Source organism: Puma concolor, chromosome B4 (assembly GCF_028749965.1).
Source record: "Puma concolor isolate L17-30 chromosome B4, mPumCon1.1.hap2, whole genome shotgun sequence".
Lineage (NCBI taxonomy): Eukaryota > Metazoa > Chordata > Mammalia > Carnivora > Felidae > Puma > Puma concolor.
In genome coordinates this window covers 14,214,424-14,234,885 of record NC_141673.1, presented here as the reverse complement: position 1 = coordinate 14,234,885, position 20,462 = coordinate 14,214,424, and the positions used below count along the sequence as shown (strand labels likewise).

The window sequence follows — 20,462 nt, the reverse complement described above, 5'->3', positions numbered from 1 at the left end:
AATGACTAAATTATTTCTGTATTTATGTATGTATTCATTTATTTAGTAGACCTGCATCACGCCTGCTGAGTGCCAGGCACTGTACTGTGCAAAGATTAGCTCCTTTAATCTGTGTAACAGTCATACGAGATAGTGTGTACTTTCACTCCTATTTGACAGATGAGGGCTCTGAGGCACAGAGAGACTGAATAACTTGTTTGACATCACACGGCCAGCAAGGAGCAGAGCAGGATTTAACCAGGTCAGTTGATTCTGTAGTTGGTTCTTAACTACTTGGCCATACTTCTCTGCAGTGGTCCCCATCCGCACTGAGGGAGACCTAGTCCCAAAGACAAGCCCAAGCTTATACAGTGGGGCATAAGAAAAGAATTGCTGTCCGGTGTGTCCCCTCTTCCCACCATCAAGGGTTCAGAAATATTGTTGTCTTAAAGCCCCCAGTTACATTATCCAAATTGGTTTTCATAACAACCCTATTCATTGTATGTTCTCTTGATTTTACAATTGGGAAAACTGAGGCACAGTAGGCAGTGGAGGTTGGATTTGACCCCAAACCTGGCTGATTTTAAAAAATGTATGTTCTCAGGGTGCCTGAGTGGCTCAGTTGGTTAGGCATCTGACTTCAGCTCAGGTCATGATCTTGTGATTGGTGAGTTCATGCCCCACGTTGGGCTCTGTGCTGACAGCTCAGAGCCTGGAGCCTGCTTTGGATTTTGTGTCTCCCTCTCTCTCTGCCCCCCTCCCGCTCACATTCTGTCTCTCTCTCTCAAAAATAAATAAACATTAAAAAAAAATTTAAAGGGGAACCTGGCTGGCTCAGTCAGTTAAGCCTCTGACTTCTGCTCAGGTCATGATCTCACGCTTTGAGGGTTCAAGCCCCACATCAGGCTCTGTGCTGACAGTTCAGAGCCTGGAGTCTGCTTCAGATTCTGTGTCTCCCTCTCTCTCTGCCCCTCCCCTACTCACGCTCTGTCTCTCTCCCTCAAAGATGAATACACATTAAAAATTTTTTTAATTTAAAAATTAAATAAAAAATAAAAATAAATAAAAAAATATGTTCTCTCCACCATACAGAGCACTGTATCTATATGATGCTACTAAAGATAGTATTTTTTTTAACTTGCCTCATTTTAAATCTTTTACGTACAATGCTAAGTAAGGCTTGAAGAGTTCAGAAGGAGAAAAACTAGATTTCAAAGAAAAGCTTACGCAATGATCAACTGCATAAGTAATGTGTTTGAGTTCTGTGTGAAGGAAAAAAGAAACTTGCCATAGTTCTAGTTAGAGTGTAAGTCTTTGGGCCAGGCACATTCCTACACAGCTTCCTTAACATGCTTTCTGCCTCCAGGTTCTCTTGCCCATCAACCTCCCATTCACTCACAGCCAGTGAGGATCTCTCTCAAAGGCATTCATCTCCTCCAAATATGGTGATGACAATAGTAATAATAATACCTTCAACAGCCCTGTTCATCCAGTGGATATTTATTTAGGTGCTCATTGGAAGTGCTCATCTATCAGGATGCCTGGATTTGAATACTGAGCCCACCATTTCTTAGCTATGTGACCATCGGCAAGCTATTTAACCTCTTTGTGCCTCAATTCTTTGTTGTAAAGATAAAACGGAATTACATATGTAAAGTGTTAATAGCAGTGCCTGGCATATAGGTAGGAGCTCAATAAATGTTAGTTGTTACAGGTAGAATTTGCCAACCATAACAGTAGGTACTGGTGACACAAATAAAAAATAAATGTAGTGTGACCGCAACTCAAGTTAAATCATAACTGAGATGAATGTGCATCCTTAACTATGACTGCTACTTGGTTAAGCAAACGTTATGTGGGAGTAAAACTTTACCCAGCACTGTCTCTTCACCAGTGCCTCAAAATCAGAGGGATCCTATGGAAGCAATGCTGAAGTTATCTGCATATTTTTTCAATCTTGGCTCTAGGTGAAAATTAAGAGTCCATGATGTTGGGAGAGGGCAACTTCTGACAATATGTCAGACTGAGCTCATGTTGCAGGACTTCCTTAGTGCGACAAATCCTAGCTAAATTAAAACTAGAAAAAAACTAATACATAGTCTTTTAAATATATACACTTTCTCACATCAGCCATGTGCTTGGCTTTATGTTGAGTGCTAACAGTATAAAAAGAAATACCTTGGTGCTAGAAACAAAATAAGAAATTGAGGCAAAAGCATTAAGAGATAATGCTGTACTCATCCGCAGGGTTACTGGTCTTATATATAGGTCACATGAGCTAGTGATTGAGATTTTTACAACCACACAAGGCCAAGAGACTTGGCTTTGGAGAGAGAGAGAGAGAGAGAGAGAGAGAGAGAGAGAGAGAGAGGTTGAGCTGTAACTAAGCCCCATGCATAAGGCTGGGAACTTTGGATGCTATTCTATAAAAAGGAACATAAAAAGAATCCACAAAAAGGAGATAAAACTTCATTCTCCATTTCATGGAAGTTTCTATATAACTGTGAGAAAACAAAGTCACCATAAGAAATAGAAAAATGTTAAGCTTGAAGCACGTGTAGTAGATGACCAGAATTCACATTATTATTGTAATTCAGAAAAACCCCAAATAGGAAATAGAGGCAAAATTTGTTTTGGAATTAGTGTGACGACAAGGATCTTAGTAGCTAAAAATCCAAAACCACTCTGCAAGGATACTTCCAGGACACATGGGTCTCCCACAGGGGAAAAATATATATATATCTCTGAACATAAGTTCCCAATTAAATTATAAATTAAAAAACAAAGTTATCACAGAGAAATCCAGCAGGTAATAAAAAGAAGAATTAATACACAACATGGAAAAAAAAAAAAGAAAACAAGCTTAAAAAAAGATAATATGTAAAATAGAGACAAAATGATGAATCAGAAATCATATTAAAAATAAGGAGTATGAACAAAATAATATGCATATTTGAAAAAAAAGCAAATAAAACTTTGAAGAATAAAAGATATAGTCATTAACATTGAAAACAGCAAGCTGAATTTAAATAGAAGATTAGATACAGTTGCAAAGAGAATCAATAAACCAGAAGAGAAACCTCAGGAAATAAAGTAGATTATGTCATAGAGAAATAAAATTATAAGCCATTTTTAAATGAAGACATAAGAAGAAAGTTTAAGTGTACATGTAATAGAAATTTCAGAAAGAGTGAATATAAAGATTTCAGAAGGAAAGAATAGAAAGGATGAGAAGAAAGCAATATATAAAGAGATAATGGCTGAGAATTTTTCAAAGATGATTTGAAAGGCACACTGAGTCCTGAGAAGAGAAAATAAAAACCATCCTATACCTTTACATGCCATGGTAAAACTTCTGAACCTTAAAAGCAATGGGAGAGAAGAAAAAGACCCTATGACCCTACAAAAGAATTAGAATTAGATTGACTGCAGAGTTCCTATAAACAGCAAAAGAGACCAAAGAACTGTAAAATGATGTCTTCAAAGTTCTTAGTAAAATAACTGCCATCCTGAAATTCAGTGCCAGCTCTCATATTCAAGAGCAGTGGTGAAACACTACATTGGTGAGCATTCTAGAATGATTAAGTCCAAGCCTTGGTGTCATGGAGCAGCAGATTAAAAGGATGCTGGGAATCCCTGTAAACCAATATTCGTGGACTTAGAATTTCCCAAAAGAAAACAGAATCATCTTTTTCTTTCTAGAAAAAGAAGGGAAATCCATTAGGACTGATTTTAGGTTCTTAACCTACTCCAGCCTCTGAACACAAATCTCCAAGACAAGCTGGGTTCATATTACAGGCAGGTGATTGAACTGGCCTGAGAATTCCTGATGGAAAACACACATAGTTGTCTGCATTGGTCAGGAAAACTCTGAAATTGTCACAGTTTCCAAGAGCTTACTGGATACTGAATGAAATAGGTAAGTTTATAATTGTTATAAAAAGTGGGTGTGCTCTAAAGGTGGGAAGTGGGGTGCCATGGCCACTCAGAGAGAAGACGCCTACTCCTCATTGTCTGTAGTTCAGACTTAGCTTGACAGTCTATGTCTTTCACCATAATGTCCTGTCATAACTTCTCCAAAATAATCTTTCGCTACTCCCCAAGCTAACACTCCCCTCCAAATGATTGGACTCTTCACTAACCCTTGAAAACAAGTCCCATTTTAATTAAAGTCCCATGTTAAATAAATATGGGCTGTTTGTTGGTTGATTAGTTGACTGGTTGAGTAACAAAAGCAATTCAGATCTCCTTATGTCTTGACATTTCAGTTGTGCTAAACCGCTGTGGACAGATTATAAATCAGGTTGTACATAGAAAGAGAAATCTCTGTTATAAAGCCATGTGACCTAACCTCCAGGTTGCAACAACTTTTCGTTAAAGCATGTAGTATAGTACAGAAGTTTAGATGCCAGCTTTGGAGACCGATTTCCTGAGGTCTAATTCTCATTCTACGATTAGCTCTGTGACCTTGGGTAAGATATTTAATTTCTTTGCGTCTTGATAGCAAACCATAGGAATAAAATTAAGGCGTTACTCATAAAGTACTTGCAATAATTTAATGAAGCAATATATGTAAAATTAAAATGTGCCTGATAACTGGCACATACTTAATATAAGTTAGCATGCATTGCCATTATTTTTATTAATGCTTAAATGCAGAACAAGGAAGAAACATCTGCTATTTGATTTATGTATTATTGCAGGTAAGAGAAGGGCATCTAAATGAAGATTTGGAGAGGACCATGCAATCTTCCAACTTCCTATAATTCTACACCAATTCTCAAAATATAGAGTAACTACTGAGACTAGATACCAGGTCCTCAATCTACCATTCATTCTATCAACTCTATCACTGGTATAATACAGGTCTCCTGGCTTATAACCAGCACTTTCATCATTTCATTATTATTTTTACAACTCCACTGATAATACTTACCTGACAACCGTTGCTATTATCACAACCATAACTAATGCCACTGTTGTGTTATCATTGCTTCCTCCCCACTAGAAATCATTTATGATGCACCAGCCTTGTGCCAAACACTCTAAAAAAAGTATTTTCTCAAAAAAAAAAAAAAAGGATTGTCTCTAGTCATTATAACAACTCTGCAAGAATTATATTTCTCTCCCCATTTTACAGATGAGGAAATTGCTAAATAGCTTGTTCAACATTCACAGCCAGTGGGCAGAAGGGTCAGGATTCAAACCTAGATCCTGCTAGCTCTCAAGGCCATACCTTTTCCACTTTGCCAACCTGCCTCTCTACCTAAAATGTACTGGAGCACAATAGAACAGATTTTTACCAGTTTTACAGCTGTTTCTCTCAGCCTGCAAAACAGATTGCTCCCAGTTGCTGAGCCTGATGATTGGTGCCAATTTGTCAAAATGCCAGTGGAGTTTTAATGATTTAGAAAAAAGCACAGGCTGATGGCTTTTTCTACACCCAGCAGATGCCTCTGTTCCAAGAACTCTAACAGCATCAAAGTGGAGCGCACCCCCTGACTTGCAATGTTTCCTGCAAATGACAAGTCTGTGGACGTCATCTGGGGACCAAGGGCAAGGATGAGCTCTGTCAGGCTCATCTGCCGGGAAAAGGGGAGCAAAAAAAACAACCAAGATAAAACCACCATGGGGCTGGAAATCTGGCAGAGGATGGCCTGAAGATTAGTTTTAGATTAGATAAGTCCTGTCTTTCTCTTGGTATTTGGAAAGCCTTGAAACTTCAGCTTTCTTACTTTGGCTCTTCTGTTCCAGCTCTTGGCATAATTATTTTGATGAAGTGCATCCCAAGATGAGAGCCTCACTGAAGTCTATTTGACAAGAACGCAGAGCAGTAAAGGGGAGACGAAAGCTGTGTGTGCAGCTCAGAAGCCACAGATAAATGGGGTCTATTCACAAGGCAGTGTGAAAAACGGGAGAGTGATGGTAGCCATTTTGCAAGGTGCGGGACTTATGGACTCATAAGTCTTTTAGAACTTGGCAATTGTGCTTCAAAATGATGGAGAAAAATGAGCAAGTGACTGCACACCAAATATAACCCACCTTTCTGAGAGCAGGAAGCAGGAGCCCACACTCATGCCTCATGTGGCATTTCTGTGCACGATCCATCATCTGGGCTGGGGAATTCACAGGCCTTGGAAACCTCTGCAGAGCTTCAAAGGTAGGATATGCTTTGAATTCTGAGTTATTACAACTCATTCAAATTCTCATTTTCCACAGGGTTGCTAAATCTTATCGGGAGCTGCTTTTCTAAGGTAGGTCCAGCATCTTAGCAGACAAAGGGGACAAGGAGGAATTCTGAGAGGCTCTAGGGAGAGAGAGCATAATGAGGGTGTAGGAGTGGTAAACTTCCAGGTAAAGGGAGTTGCCTACGGCAGGCTGTTAGAAGCCTACGTGGTGGTGGTGGTGGTGATGATGGTGATGACGATGACAACGATGACAGTAATAGCCCCTCCTACTTGCAGAGCATTTACTCTATGCCAAGTCCATGCCAAGAGCCTTCATAGGCAACAGGTGTCATATGTTTTCTCCTCCCTCTGGCATCTTACGTACTTTGTTTTCAGTCCCCTACCTGTTTTTTATTTTAGGCTTCAGGATTGAAAAGTCTGGTTTGTGGGAGGGTCAGATCATGGAGAATACGTGATCAGGTTTTCTGAGATAGAGGTATGGTTGCAGATGAAAACAGAGTTCTCAGACTAGGGTGGAGGGAGAGTTTCAGAAGGGACACAAAGCTTTGGTATTGATGAGGGTCTCTAAGAAAAGAGTCTTCTAGCTGGACACCCTGAGAGCTGGCTATCTTAGTTTTTTCACTAAGTTTTTGGCTGTCATAATGAAATACCAGTGGGGGACTTAAGCAACAGAAATTTATTTTCTCATGACTCTAGAGGCTAGAAGTCCAAGATGAGGTGTTGGTAGGGTTGGTTTCTTCTGAGGCCTCCCAGAAGAGAGGTTAGTTTCTTCTTGGCTTATAGATGGCTGTCTTCTTCCTGTGTCTTCTTCCTCTTGTGTGTGTCTGTGTCCTAATTTCCTCTTCTAGTAAGGATACCAGTCATTTTGGATTAGTGTCTACCCTAATGACCTCATTTGAACTTAAGTTCCTCTTTAAAAACTCTATCTCCGGGGCGCCTGGGTGGCGCAGTCGGTTAAGCGTCCGACTTCAGCCAGGTCACGATCTCGCGGTCCGTGAGTTCGAGCCCCGCGTCGGGCTCTGGGCTGATGGCTCGGAGCCTGGAGCCTGTTTCCGATTCTGTGTCTCCCTCTCTCTCTGCCCCTCCCCCGTTCATGCTCTGTCTCTCTCTGTCCCAAAAATAAATAAAAAACGTTGAAAAAAAAATTTAAAAAAATTAAAAAAAAAAAAAAAAAAACTCTATCTCCCAATGCAGTCACAATCTAATATACTGGGGGTTAGTGCTTTTACATACGAACTTTGGGGGGGGGGCAATCATTCAGCCCATAACAACGGTCTCAGGGACAAGGAGCACAACAAAACCATAGGTAGTTTGGGGAAAGAGGGGAAAGTACAGAGGATTCGCTAGATTCTCTTCCCAAATAGTATAGCAAAGCAATAAGACCCAATAGTAGAAATGGCTGTGTGTTGTATTTATGCAGGAAAGCATGAGTTCACCTCACAAAGTTTGTCAAATCCAGAGTGGCCAAGCCCTTTGTCCCGAAGAGCAGGTCAGACAAAGCACAGATAGGTGGAGGCTCTAAAAAACTCTGGCATCAGAAAAAAGGGAAAATGAAACAATAGCATTCTACCTAAGATACGAACAAGGACATCTCAGAGAATATCAGCATGTATAGATGTTGATAGCCAATCTTGCCATTTGTGTAACACTTACTATATGCCAGGTTCTGTTATAGGTTATAGCTTCATTTGAATCAGATCATTTCATTCTATCATCAATCCTACAAAATAGCTATTATTATTACTCACACTTTACAGATGAGAAAATTGAGTCATAGAGAGAACTTGCCCTAGGTTACAGACAAGAAAGTGAAGAACCAGAATTCAAGCCATAGGCCAAGCTCTTGACCAGAACAAAGATTAATCACTACCCAACAATATATCCACACTGATTATAAAAATATCAAATGCTTCTATATATGTTGGCATACAACTGGTAGTCCAATACTCCTTAATGCTTTCTTGCTGCCCTGTCCACCAAGACCCCTCCCCTGGGACCCCAAGAACAGAATCCCTACATTAACAATTAATTCCAGGGTCTGCCAGGCTCCTGTTCCAGCTCTGCATGTCCCATTCAGACTGATGAGACCCAGTGCCATAGTGGTGTTTCTTTTTTTTATATATAATTTATTTTGTCAAATTGGCTAACATACAGTGTGTAAAGTGTGCTCTTGGTTTTGGGGATAGATTCCCATGGTTCATCACTTACATACAACACCCAGTGCTCATCCCAACAAGTTCCCCTCCTCAATGCCCAACACGCATTTTCCCCTCTCTCCCACCTCCCCCATCCACCTTCAGTTTGTTCTCTGTATTTAAGTATTTGTCTTAATTTGTCTTAAATAACTCTGTATTTGTCTCTTGTGGTTTGCCTCCCTCCCTCTCCATAACTATTTTTTTCCCTTCCCTTCCCCCATGGTCTTATATTAAGTTTCTCAAGATCCACATATGAGTGAAAACATATGATATCTGTCCTTCTCTGACTTATTTCTCTCAGCATAATGCCTTCCAGTTCCATCCACATTGCTGCAAATGGCATGATTTCATTCTTTCTCATTGCCAAGTAGTACTCCATTGTATATACAAACCACATAGTGGTTTTTAAATATCTTGAACATTAGTCCTGCCTTATACTCCTGTATCATATTGCCTCTTGTGGGCCAGAATGTCCCCACCAATACTTTGGAAACATTACATCATTCAGGATCAGCTGTAGCCACAGCCCCCACAGCCAGTGGGTTCATCTAAAAAGTCTTGCTCATGCTACATGTCCAGCATGTGTCAGCAAAGAGTCTCTGCTCATCATAGTCACTCAGGGGTCCAGCTGATGAAGCTTCCACCCTAAGGTGTGCTTACACAGATACCAAGGGAGAACCAGACTGTGGCATATCAAATGCTGACTCTTAATTCTCCTACCAGGGAGTGACATATGTCATGTCCACATACATTTCAGTGGACAATGTGAATCACGGGGTCATGCCTATCTTCAAAGGGGCCAATCCTACATGTGTCTAAAAGAAAGAAAGTAGAAATGTTTGGCACAGAGCATTGGTGAGCAACCCACATGGCCAGCACTTAGTGACAACACATGAAAGCTGAGAATCCTACATGTTCTAAAATGATGCTCCCTTTTTTTTTCTATTTTTTAATGTTTATTTTCGAGAGAGAGAAAGAGAGAGAGAGAGAACACAAGCAGGGGAGGGGCAGAGAGGGAGAGGCAGACACAGCATCTGAAGCAGGCTCCAGGCTCTGAGCTGTCAGCACAGAGCCCAACATGGGGCTCAAACCCACAAACCATGAGATCATGACTTGAGGTGAAGTCGGACACTTAACTGACCCTGAGACACCCAGGCACCCTCTGAGATGATGCTTCTGACATGGGGGACTTATAATAAAAAAATCAAGTTCTAATAACATTAAGTAATTGTATTTAAAAAATACCTAGGTTCCTCAAATGATATTTATATATACAACACTTAAATTATTTCATCAAATAATTATATAAAACACTTTACGATGATATTTTATTCCTGTTTTATAGACAAGGACACTGAGCTACGGTAAGTAACTTGCGTGAGGACATTACCAAATACTACAGCTAAGATTTGAACCCTTGTCTGCCTGGCTCCAACACCTTTCCAGTTTTAAAACACATGCTGTCATTTATTCATTCATTTTACAGTTACCTACTGAGAGCCAACTATGTGTTAGGCACTATAATGAAGTTGAGAATACAGCAAGGTCTCTCCTGCATGGAGCTTAAATTAGGATAAGGGAAGAAGACCCAGAATAAAAAGCAAGGAAACAACTATGTAAACAAGAAGATATTGAGTAATAATAATATGATGATGAAAAGAAAATGGAGAGTCACATGATAAAGGGGCTACTTTAAGGAGGTGATGTTTGAGCTCAGACACAAATGACAAGAAGGAGCCACTGATGTGAATGTTTGAAGGAAAAGGCATTTGGCCCAAAAGAACAGTTAGTGCCAAGGCCTCAAGGTCAAGATAAGCTTGGAAATGAAAGGACCTCTTATGTAGTTACAGTCAGATGTCAGCTGAGGCTACAGTCCAATGAAGGATCCACTGGACTGGATGTGCAAGATGGTTCACTCAATATATATGGCTGGCAGCTGAACTGGGGCGTCACCTATGCCCTCTCCATATCACACATGGCCTCTCCGAGTAGCATGAACTTCTCACAGTGTGACAGTGGGGTTTCAAAAGGGAATGTCCCAGACCAAACATTCCAAGAGGCAGAAAACAGAAACTAGCTTGGAGTTAGCACAGAATCACATCCACAATATTCTAATAGTCAAAGCATTGGCAAGGCCTGGCCCATCTCAAGAGGGTTAAACTGGGTTAAACAGTGTTCCCCCAAATTCAGGTCCATGCAGAATCTCAGGAGTGTAACCATATCTTGTAGGGTCTTTGCTGATGTGCTTAGGTAAGTTCAAATGAGGTCATACCAGATTGGGTGGGTCCTAAATCCAGTGACTGTGGGATGAGTCCTAAATCCAGTGACTGGCATCCATATTAGAGGAGAGACACAGAGACAGAGATGCAGAGATGGAAGCAATGCACTGGGAGCCAAGGAACAGCAAGGATTGCCAGCAGCCTCCAGAAGCTGGGAGAGGCAGGGAACATCCTCCCTGAGTTCTCTGAAGGAACCCACCCTACAGACACCCTGATTTAGGAATTCTGACCTCCAGCACTGTGAGAAAATAAACTTCTGTTGTTTTAAGACTTTCAATTTGTGGTAATTTGTTACAGCAGCCTTAGAAAACTAAGAAACAGGCGGAGAAATAACTCCTCCTTCTGAGGAATGTGACGGTCACATTGCAGAAGAGAAAAACAATGATGGCGGATATTATCAGGGCCATCCTGGGAAAAGTACCACCTGCTACTAGTGTTCATATCCCAAACAGGGTAATAGTCTCAGGAGCTATCAGGTTGGTTTCTTCTTCCTTTAATAATTTGTATGTTCTATGTTTATGTGAGTGAGTGTGTGTGTGTGTGTGTGTGTGTGTGTGTGTGTGTGTGTGTCTTGCTGTAGGGCTCCAGTATCTTCTTTGGAAAGTGTTGGGGTGTGAACAAACCAACAACAGTCTTTTCCCTGGGTTAGGGCTACAGCTTACACCTCAACCTGTGAGTGTCACTGTTCTTTTTGCCGGACTGAATTTCAAACTTTTTCTCAGCAGGATGTAAAGATTGAGCTACAGCTTTGACAATTTCTGAGCTCTTGCTGTGGCTGAGATCAAGGAACCATAGTTAATCACCAAGGGGTTGGTGGATGCTGCTGCCACTTCTCCACACAAAGCACCAAGGCCAACTCAGCCCAAAGCTAGAAGACCACAGGACCTGGGCATATTGACAGCTACTCATGGGTCTGAAAAGAAGGAGTGTGTCCCAAGCACTGAAGAGGCTTCTGCAAGTCTCCTGTGCCTTCTGAACATGCCTCAGGAAGCTGTTCTCCAGCTGTTACCTAGGAATTTGAGATTTAAGGCTTGAAGCTTAAAGACCATAGAATCACTGGCATCTCATTGGGAACTGAGACAGTGGATATGGACACGCTTTGAAAGATGTAACAAATAAAAGCAGAGATTATTACGGATGCTTAGTGTCAAATCCTTCTACCATATGCCTCCACTAACAGGAAACTCACTACGATATAAACATGTTACAGGCCCAGCCCTCAGTGGTGAGGAAGTTTGCTCTCTGTCCAGATAATTTGGTGGTAGGCAGAGGAGGTGGGGAGAAAGTCACCTGTGAGATAGCAAAGTTCCATTACTATGCATGGATGTAAGAATTAAAGCTGCGTGACGAGAGGCCCAAGTTGAGAATCCAAAAATAAAATTAGCCCAAGATGATTGAAACCATAGGACAGGTTTCAAGCAGGATTAAATGTAAAACTACCCCGAGGGAACATTTTCATAATACAAGGTAATAATTTGCTCTTCCCATTCCCAAACAAAAAGGAAATGTAAAAAACATTCTGCCAAAACTTGAGTTTACTAGGGAAAAAGATTATAAAATACATGAGCAAATGAATCTTCATGGAAACATGTGATAATAGGAAAATTATCTGCCCCCCACTCCATTAAACTGGAACTAATATGGTAAATCTAAAAAAGGTATAAGTGAGCCTGGGTGGCTCAGTTGGTTAAGCATCCAACTTTGGCTCAGGTCATGATATCATGGTTCAGGGGGTCAAGCCCCACATCTGGCTCTGTACCGACAGCTCGGAGCCTGGAACCTGCTTTGGATTCTGTGTGTGGGTCTCTCTCTGCCCCTCTCCTGCTCACGCTCTGTCTCTCAAAAACAAATAAACATTAAAAAAATATTCTAAAAGCTGTAAGTATATTTGAAATGAATAAAGTAATGAATAAGTATATTTAAAATGAATAAATAAAAATACTGATAGATGGGGGACTGAAAAAAAGCTATTTAGTATTTTTAAAAATAACAGGTAAAACTTCAAGAAGTGAAAACCGAACTATTGAAATGAAAAAACCCAGTGGTTAGCTTAAAATTAAATTAGATACAGCTAAAGACAGAACAAGTAAACTGGGAAAATTATCTAGAATGCAACAAAAGGATATGGAGAAAAAATGTGAAATAAGAGTTAGACATTGAAGATAGAATGAGAGGGTCCAAAATATATCTTCAACCTATTAGTGGCTAACCAAAGAACTTCAAAACATAAGGCAAAAATTGACATAATTACAAAGAAAATATGACAAATCCATAGTCACAAAAAAATGTTTTAAGACATCTCTCTTAGAAACTGATATATTGAAAGACCAAATATGAGTAGTATTTAGAACATTTGAAAAAATTTAATAAGCAACCTTGAGCTAATGGACAAATAGAGAAATCCACCACCACAGAGAATACATTTGTTTTCTGGCTCATGTAAAACCAGTGCAAAATCTGACCACAAAATAGCCCTTAAGTAAAATCTTGGAAAATACCAAAGAATAAACATTTTGTAGTGCCATAAAATTAGAAATCAATAACAAAAATACAGTCTGCTAAAGCCACACTTGGTAACTGAAAATACATATCTTCATAATTAATGGTTCAAAGACAAAATTATAATGGGAATTAGAAAATATTTAGAACTTTGTATGGAAACCAATTTGACAATAAATTATATTTAATATAAAGAAAGAAAATATTTAGAACTGTGTAACAAAATCAGCATATTCAGAAGACTTTGTGACATTGCTAATATAGTACTTTGTGGGAAATTTATAACTAAATTTGTATATTGAAAAACAAGGAATTCTGAAAATATTTAGCTAGCTGTTACAATAAAGATAGAAACAACAGAATAATCACAAAAGGAAAAAGGATGGAATAAATAGTAAGAATGAGAGTACAAGTTAATGAAATGGGAAACAATAAGACCAACCAAATCAAAATTATCTTCAAAAGACTAATACATTATACAAAAGATTGATAAAAAAGACAAGAAAAAATTAACAAAAGATTAACAAAAAATTAACAAGACAAAAATTAATTCTAATAGAAATGAAAAACAGTGGACAGATCTGCATATATTTTAAACCGTAAGAGAACACCATGCTGTACTGAACATTCTTGGTAGTTTATTCATATCAGAATTTGGGGGAAGGGGTATATACCTAGTAAAATTTGTGGGTTGAAGAATGTATATACCTTCTACTTAAATACATTGCCACCTGGCTTTCCAAAAGGGGGTTGTAGTACTCACTTATTTATAGGCTTGCCAACATGTAGTATCAACAGGTTGTTATTTATTGTTTTGGGGGTTTTTTTGCAGCTGAATAAGCATGAGATGGTCTATCAGTGGTTTCAATTTGCATTTTCCTGGCTATTAGTAAGTTGGCAATATTTCCATATATTCTTTTCTGTGAATTGCCCTTTCATATCTTTTGCACATTTTACTAGAATATTGTTTACATTTCTCTTTTAGATTTGTCGGAGCTCATTGTAAACTCTAGACACCAATCTTATGGCAATTAAATGCAAAGCAAATTTTTCCTGATATGGGAGAAAATATATTTGCAAACCATTTTGTGAACATATGTTTTCATTTCTAAAAAATAGATGCCCAGGAGTGAAAAGGCTGTATCACAATTCAGAAATGCATTCAACATTACGAGAAACTGCCAAACCATTCTCCAAAATGGTAGTATCATTTTACACTCCGCCAGCAATGTATGAGAGTTCCTATTGCTCCACATTCTCATCAACATTTGATTCTGTCTGTCCTTTCTTTTTTCAAGTTTACTTATTTTGAGAGAGAGAGCATGCACGTGTGAGAGAGTGAGTGGGGGAGGGGCAGAGAGAGGAAGAGAGAATCCCAAGCAGTCTCCACGCTGACAGCATGGAGCTCAACATGGGGCTTGATGTGGGGCTTGAGCTGGGGCTGGATCCAATGAACCACAAGGTCATGACCTAAGCTGAAACCAAGAGTCAGATACCCAACAGACTGAGCCACCCAGGCGCCCCTGATTTTTGTCTGTCATTTTTAATTTAGTCATTATAGAGAGCGTGAAATATCTCTTGTGGTTTTAATTTAAATTTTCCTGAAGACTAGGTATTTGCATACTGCCATTCATAAATCATTAAAAAAATTTTTTATGTTTATTTATTTTTGAGAGGGGGGGAGGGGCAGAGAGCGAGAAAGGGAGACAGAATCCAAAGCAGGCTCCAGGCTCTGAGCTGTCAGCACAGAGCTTGATGAGGGACTGGAACCCACGAACCGCAAGGTCATGACCTGAGCCGAAGTCAGATGCTTACACAACTGATCCATCTAAGCCCCCCTCATAAATCACTTTTTAAATGTCACTTCAAGTCTTTGCCCATTTTTATTGGGTGTTTGCCTTCTTATTATTGATTTGAAGGACTTCTTTACATGCTTATATTTTGGGTATGAATCCTTTGCCATTTTTTCTTTCCAAAAGAATATTCAGTTTGTACCATTTGTTAAAAAGACCTCCCATCCTTGTTTGATTGACTTTGCCTTGGCCAGTAGTCAGTTGACCTTATGTGAGTGAGTATATCTCTGGACTATTTTCTTCCAATGATCTGCTTGTCTCTCCTGTCAATAACACTGTCTCAATCATGTAAGTCTTGAAATCAGGTCATGTAAGCCCTCCAACTTTTTCCTTAGATTTCAACATTGTTTTCAAAATTCCTCGTATTTCCAAATAAATTTTAGAATGAGCTTTGTCAATGGGGTATTGATTGGTATTGCATTGAACTTATGAATCAATTTGAGGAAAATGGACATTCTTATATATTGGTCATAAAGCCATCAACTTTGATGAACTGTCTTGTCCATTGCTAGCCCTAGGTCTAGGTGACACTACTTATTTCCTTCTTCTGTGTTTGAACCTCCAGTTAAACTCAGTTTGTATTAGTACTATCTCTTCCTTTGATGCCTATATTCTCCTCTAATTACCAACCCATAACTTATCCAAGTTCATGGCTTGTCTCCTTCTTCCTGGGTGAGTGCTGCTCAGATTATGTGCTCAAGGCATTCTCATTTCCAGATTCCATGGGATGCCTTGTACTCCTGAGAATGGACACCAAGTCTCTGAATAGCTTAACGTGGCATACAAGCCCTCACATGGTCAAGCTCTTTCATAACTCTCTAGCCTTATCACTTAAATTACTATCTTGTGCTCTTCCTTCAGCCATAATAAACCACTAGGTGTTCCTTGAACACACACACTCTCTCTCATCTGGACCTTTGCATATCCTATTACTACCTCCTGAAGCATGTTTCCCTCCCCAGACACACCCATCCCCATCCTGTTAGCTTAGAAACCTTCCCTGATTCTTCAAGGCTGGTTTAGATGCCCTTCTCTGAGTTCTCATAACAACAGCCTGCAATTCATCATAACAGCCCTATTACGCTGTGCCCTTTGAAGGCAGGGACTGGGTCTTTCTCACTGTTGAATTTCCAACATCTATTTTTTTTTTTTAATTTTTTTAAATGTTTATTTATTTGAGAGAGAGAGTGTGAGCTGGGGAGAGGCAGAGAGAGAGGGAGACAGAGGATCTGAAGCAGCCTCCATGCTGACAGCAGAGAGCCCACTGCTGGGTTCGAACTCACAAACCCTGAGATCATGACTTGAGCCGAAGTTGGACACTTAACTCACTGAGCCATCCAGGCGCCCCTCCAACATTTACCACGTTGCCTGGCACATAGCTCTCCATCAATATGTGTTAAATGTATGAATAAATGGAAGAATTAATAATAAGTAGACGCTGTCAGTATATCCATTATATACTCCTAGGGGATGGGAACCCTGACTCACTAAAGACATCATGGCAGTTATGTACCTGTGGTAGAGACAGATGACTGATTCTGCTCCCAGCACTTGTTAAAAATATCCCTTATCCATATTCAATTTTTATGCACCGATCAGTCTTCTAATCTTAATGCACTTTCCAAGTAGACTTCTTAAACTAGGGCGGAAATGTATTTGCTGGTGGATACATTCTTAGCCTATCGGTAGATAGAGTGCACATTGTAAATGAGTTTTTGTTTTTCTGTTTTTTAAAGCAATCTTATGTTATTTTGGTTGACATGGATACAATCTTAGAACTCCTGCTGGGAACTGAAAGAACTGTTTTTCTTTCCCTTTTTTTTTTTTTTTCCCCATATATACGTTCCCCATGGAGGGCTGTTCTTACTTGTGTTTTCCCCACAGGGCCTACCTAACATAGTGCAGAAACACCTTGATGGCATTCAATAAACATAAGTTGGATTTAACAATTAGCAAGGCTGAAAACTAAACTCTAGGGACATGTATTAGTTTGCTAGGGCTGTCCTAACAAAGTACCAGAAACTGGGCATCATATCAACAAAAATATATTGTTTCCCATTTCTGGAGGCTAGAAGTCTGAGATATTGGCAGAGTTGGTTAGTTCTGAGGGCTGTGAGGAAGAATCTGTTTCATGCCTTTGTTTTAGCCTATGGTGGTTTGCTGGCAATCTTTGGCGTTCCTTGGCTTATACAAGCATCACGCTGATCTCGTTGCCTCCACCTTTACACGGCGTTCTCCTGTGCATACCTCTGTGTCCAGATTACCCCTTTTTATAAGACACCAGTGCTATTGGATGAGGGGACTGGCCTATTCCAGTATGACCTCATCTAAACTTACCTAATTAAACCTACAATGACCCTACTTCCAAATCACCACATTCCTAGGTATCAGAAGTTAGGGCTTCAAGATATGAATTTGGGAGTGGGGGTGGGACATACAATTCACCTCAACAAGACAATTAACCCTAGCCATTGAAAACCTCAGAAAGGCTTTATATCAAAATATAACCTTAAATAGACTTCACTTAGGTATAATATACATTTAAGTATACAGTTCAGTGAGTTTTGATAAATGTATAAATCTATGTAACTACTACCACTATCAAGATATAAGACAATTACATCACCCCAGAAATTTCTCTTGGTCCTCTTTTTAGTCAATATCCCCCACCCCAACTATTGCTCTGGCAACAACTGATTTCATTTCTGTCACCAATGATTAGTTTTGCCTATTCTAGAACTTCATATAAATGGAATATAATAGTGTGTAGTCTTTAAACAATTTTTTAATGTTTATTTTTGAGAGAGAGAGAGAAAGGAGGGGAGGAGGGGCAGAGAGAGAGAGGGAGAGAGAGTGAGAGAGGCAGAAACCGAAGCAGGGTCCAGGCTCTGAGCTGTTAGCACAGAGCCTGACATGGGGCTTGAACTCATGAGCCGTGAGATCAAACCTGAGCCAAAGTTGGACACTTAACCAACTGAGCCACCCAGGTGCCCCATAATAGTGTGTAGTCTTTAGTGTTGGCTTTTTTTCTCCCAGCATACTATCTGTGAGATTCATCTGTTTTAACATTTGTAATATCTGTGTTCATCAGCAGTTTGTTCCTTTTATGTTGGTTTGTAACCCTCCCAGGGGCTCCCCTGATATAATCTGAAACTGGCCCCTGCATTCAGAGGGCAGGGAGAGACTGAAGAAAGAGGCAGGCCACTGACGTTGACCAGAACTCCATCTCTCAGAGCTGTGGTCTCTCGTGACTTTCCTTAACCTCCCAAAGCTTTAGTTTACCTGTATCTAAAATATATAATTATGCTGTATTAGTTTCCTATTGCTACCAATTTTGTGACTTAAAACAACACAGATTTATTACTGTTGAAGGAGGTCATCTAGAGGATGTGACCCTTGGTTGACCTGCAACCCCAACAGAGTCTTCTCAGTCCTTCCCCTGTCCTTGGACTGTACGTTCTGCCCACCTCCCCACAATAGGAGCCATTTTCAAAGACATAGTCTGGAGAGAGTAAGGTGTTATTGAGATCATCTGGACTGAATACATTACTGAGCCTAATTAAGGCCTGTATATAAACTTTTAAGATTCTGGCAGGTGGTTACATATATGACCCCTCTTGCAGCTGCCCAGGACAAGCCTTGTGTGTAAATTTCCTTGCTTATTAGAATAGCCACCTGTCAATCTAGAGTGGTCTGCCTCTATTTGGTCACCCCTTGCCCTCTGTATGGGGGCCAGTTTTCAAACCAACAATTAATTTTCAGTTTTGGAGGTCAGAAGTCCAAAATGGATCTCACTGGACTAAAATCAGCAAAGTGGCCTTCCTTTCTGGAAGTTCTAGAAGTTACACCATTTTCTTACCTTGCCCAGTGTTTAGAGGCTGCCTGCATTTTTTGACTTGCAGCCTTTCCATCTTCAAAGCTAGTAATGGTCCAGCTAGCCTTTCTCACATCCTATCACTCTGAAACTCTCTCTTCTGCCTCCCTGTTTCACTTATAAGGATGCTTGTGTTTGTATTGGGTCCACTCAGATATTCCAGGGTAATCCGTCATCTCAAACTCAGCTGATTAGCAATCTTCATTCCTTCTGCAGTCTCAATCTCCCTTTGCCGTGTAACATTACATAATCACAGGTCCCAGGGATTGGGTTGTGGATGTCTTTAGGGAGCCATTCTGCCTATCACAAATATCTTGCCTCTTAACTAGGTTCTAAGGATTAAATAAGTTAACATGAGTTAGGGAGTTTGGCACAGTACCTAGCCTATGGTAAACTCTCTGATCTGTTGGTTCATCTCAAGAAAATTCTTGGGGCGCCTGGGTGGCGCAGTCGGTTAAGCGTCCGACTTCAGCCAGGTCACGATCTCGCGGTCCGTGAGTTCGAGCCCCACGTCGGGCTCTGGGCTGATGGCTCAGAGCCTGGAGCCTGTTTCTGATTCTGTGTCTCCCTCTCTCTCTGCCCCTCCCCCGTTCATGCTCTGTCTCTCTCTGTCCAAAAAAAAAAAAAAAAAAAAAAAAAAAAATTCTTGACTGACATCAACTAGTCTGGAACTATGTTTTATTCATCTTTGTTTTCCTAGGGCTTTCCTATGATCTGCCATACTAGGGTCGGTACATTTTTTCCATGCGTAAGTGAAGAAACGAATGAACAAATAAATGAAAACTCCCTATTCTTGATAGTGACTTACAAATTCAACCCTCACTTCCTATTATATTTATGCACTTGAAATTCAATTAGAGAAAGTTTGGGTACCCCTAACATATAACATGGGTATCAAAGAATCCGCTATCATAGACTTAGAGTTGGAAAGGACAATAAAAGTAACTGGATTCCCCTCAACCTCGGTAGAGAAGTGCAAATCAAAACTATAATGAAGTATCATCCCATACCCATTATGATGGCTATTATCAAAGAAAAAAATAACAAGTGTTGATATGGTTGTAGGGAAATTGGAACACTTGTGCACTGCTGGTGGGAAGGTAAAATGGTAAAGCTGCCATGGAAATAACTCAAAATAGAATTACCATATGATCCAGTAATTCCACTTCTGGGGATATACTCAAAAGAATTGAAAACAGGGCCTCAAAGAGATATTTACCCACCTATACTCACAGCAACATTGTTTACAATAGCCAAAAGGTAGAAGCAACCCAACTCTCCATTTGTGGGTGAGTGGATGTACAGAATGTGGTACATACATACCTTGGAATATCATTCAGCCTTAAAAAGGAGGGGAATTCTGACACACACACTACAACATTGATGAACCTTGAGGACAGTATGCTACATGAAATAAACCAGCCACAAAAAAGACAAATACTGTGTGATTCCATTTATATGAGGCCCCTAGAGTAGCCAGACTCCTAGAAACGAGAAGTAGAGTGGTGGTTACCAGTGGCTGGGTGGGGGGAAATGGGGAGTTGTTTAATGAATATAGAGTTTCAGTTGTGCAAGATGAGAAAGTTCTGGAGATC

At 40.0% G+C, this 20,462-nt stretch overlaps 1 long non-coding RNA gene across 2 annotated transcripts in view; it reads left to right on the top strand.

The window, feature by feature from the left end:
- Positions 1–11,779, top strand: part of LOC147578926 (uncharacterized) — a 96,976-nt gene extending 85,197 nt beyond the window's left edge. Inside the window, exons 4-5 of one of the 2 annotated variants that reach the window (XR_015253348.1) lie at positions 5,734–6,139; positions 11,367–11,779. This is a non-coding gene — a long non-coding RNA (uncharacterized LOC147578926). Of the gene's footprint in view, positions 1–5,733; positions 6,140–11,363 lie in introns of both variants that reach the window. The other variant, XR_015253349.1, reaches the window with a different exon arrangement.
- Positions 11,780–20,462: the final 8,683 nt, after the last annotated feature.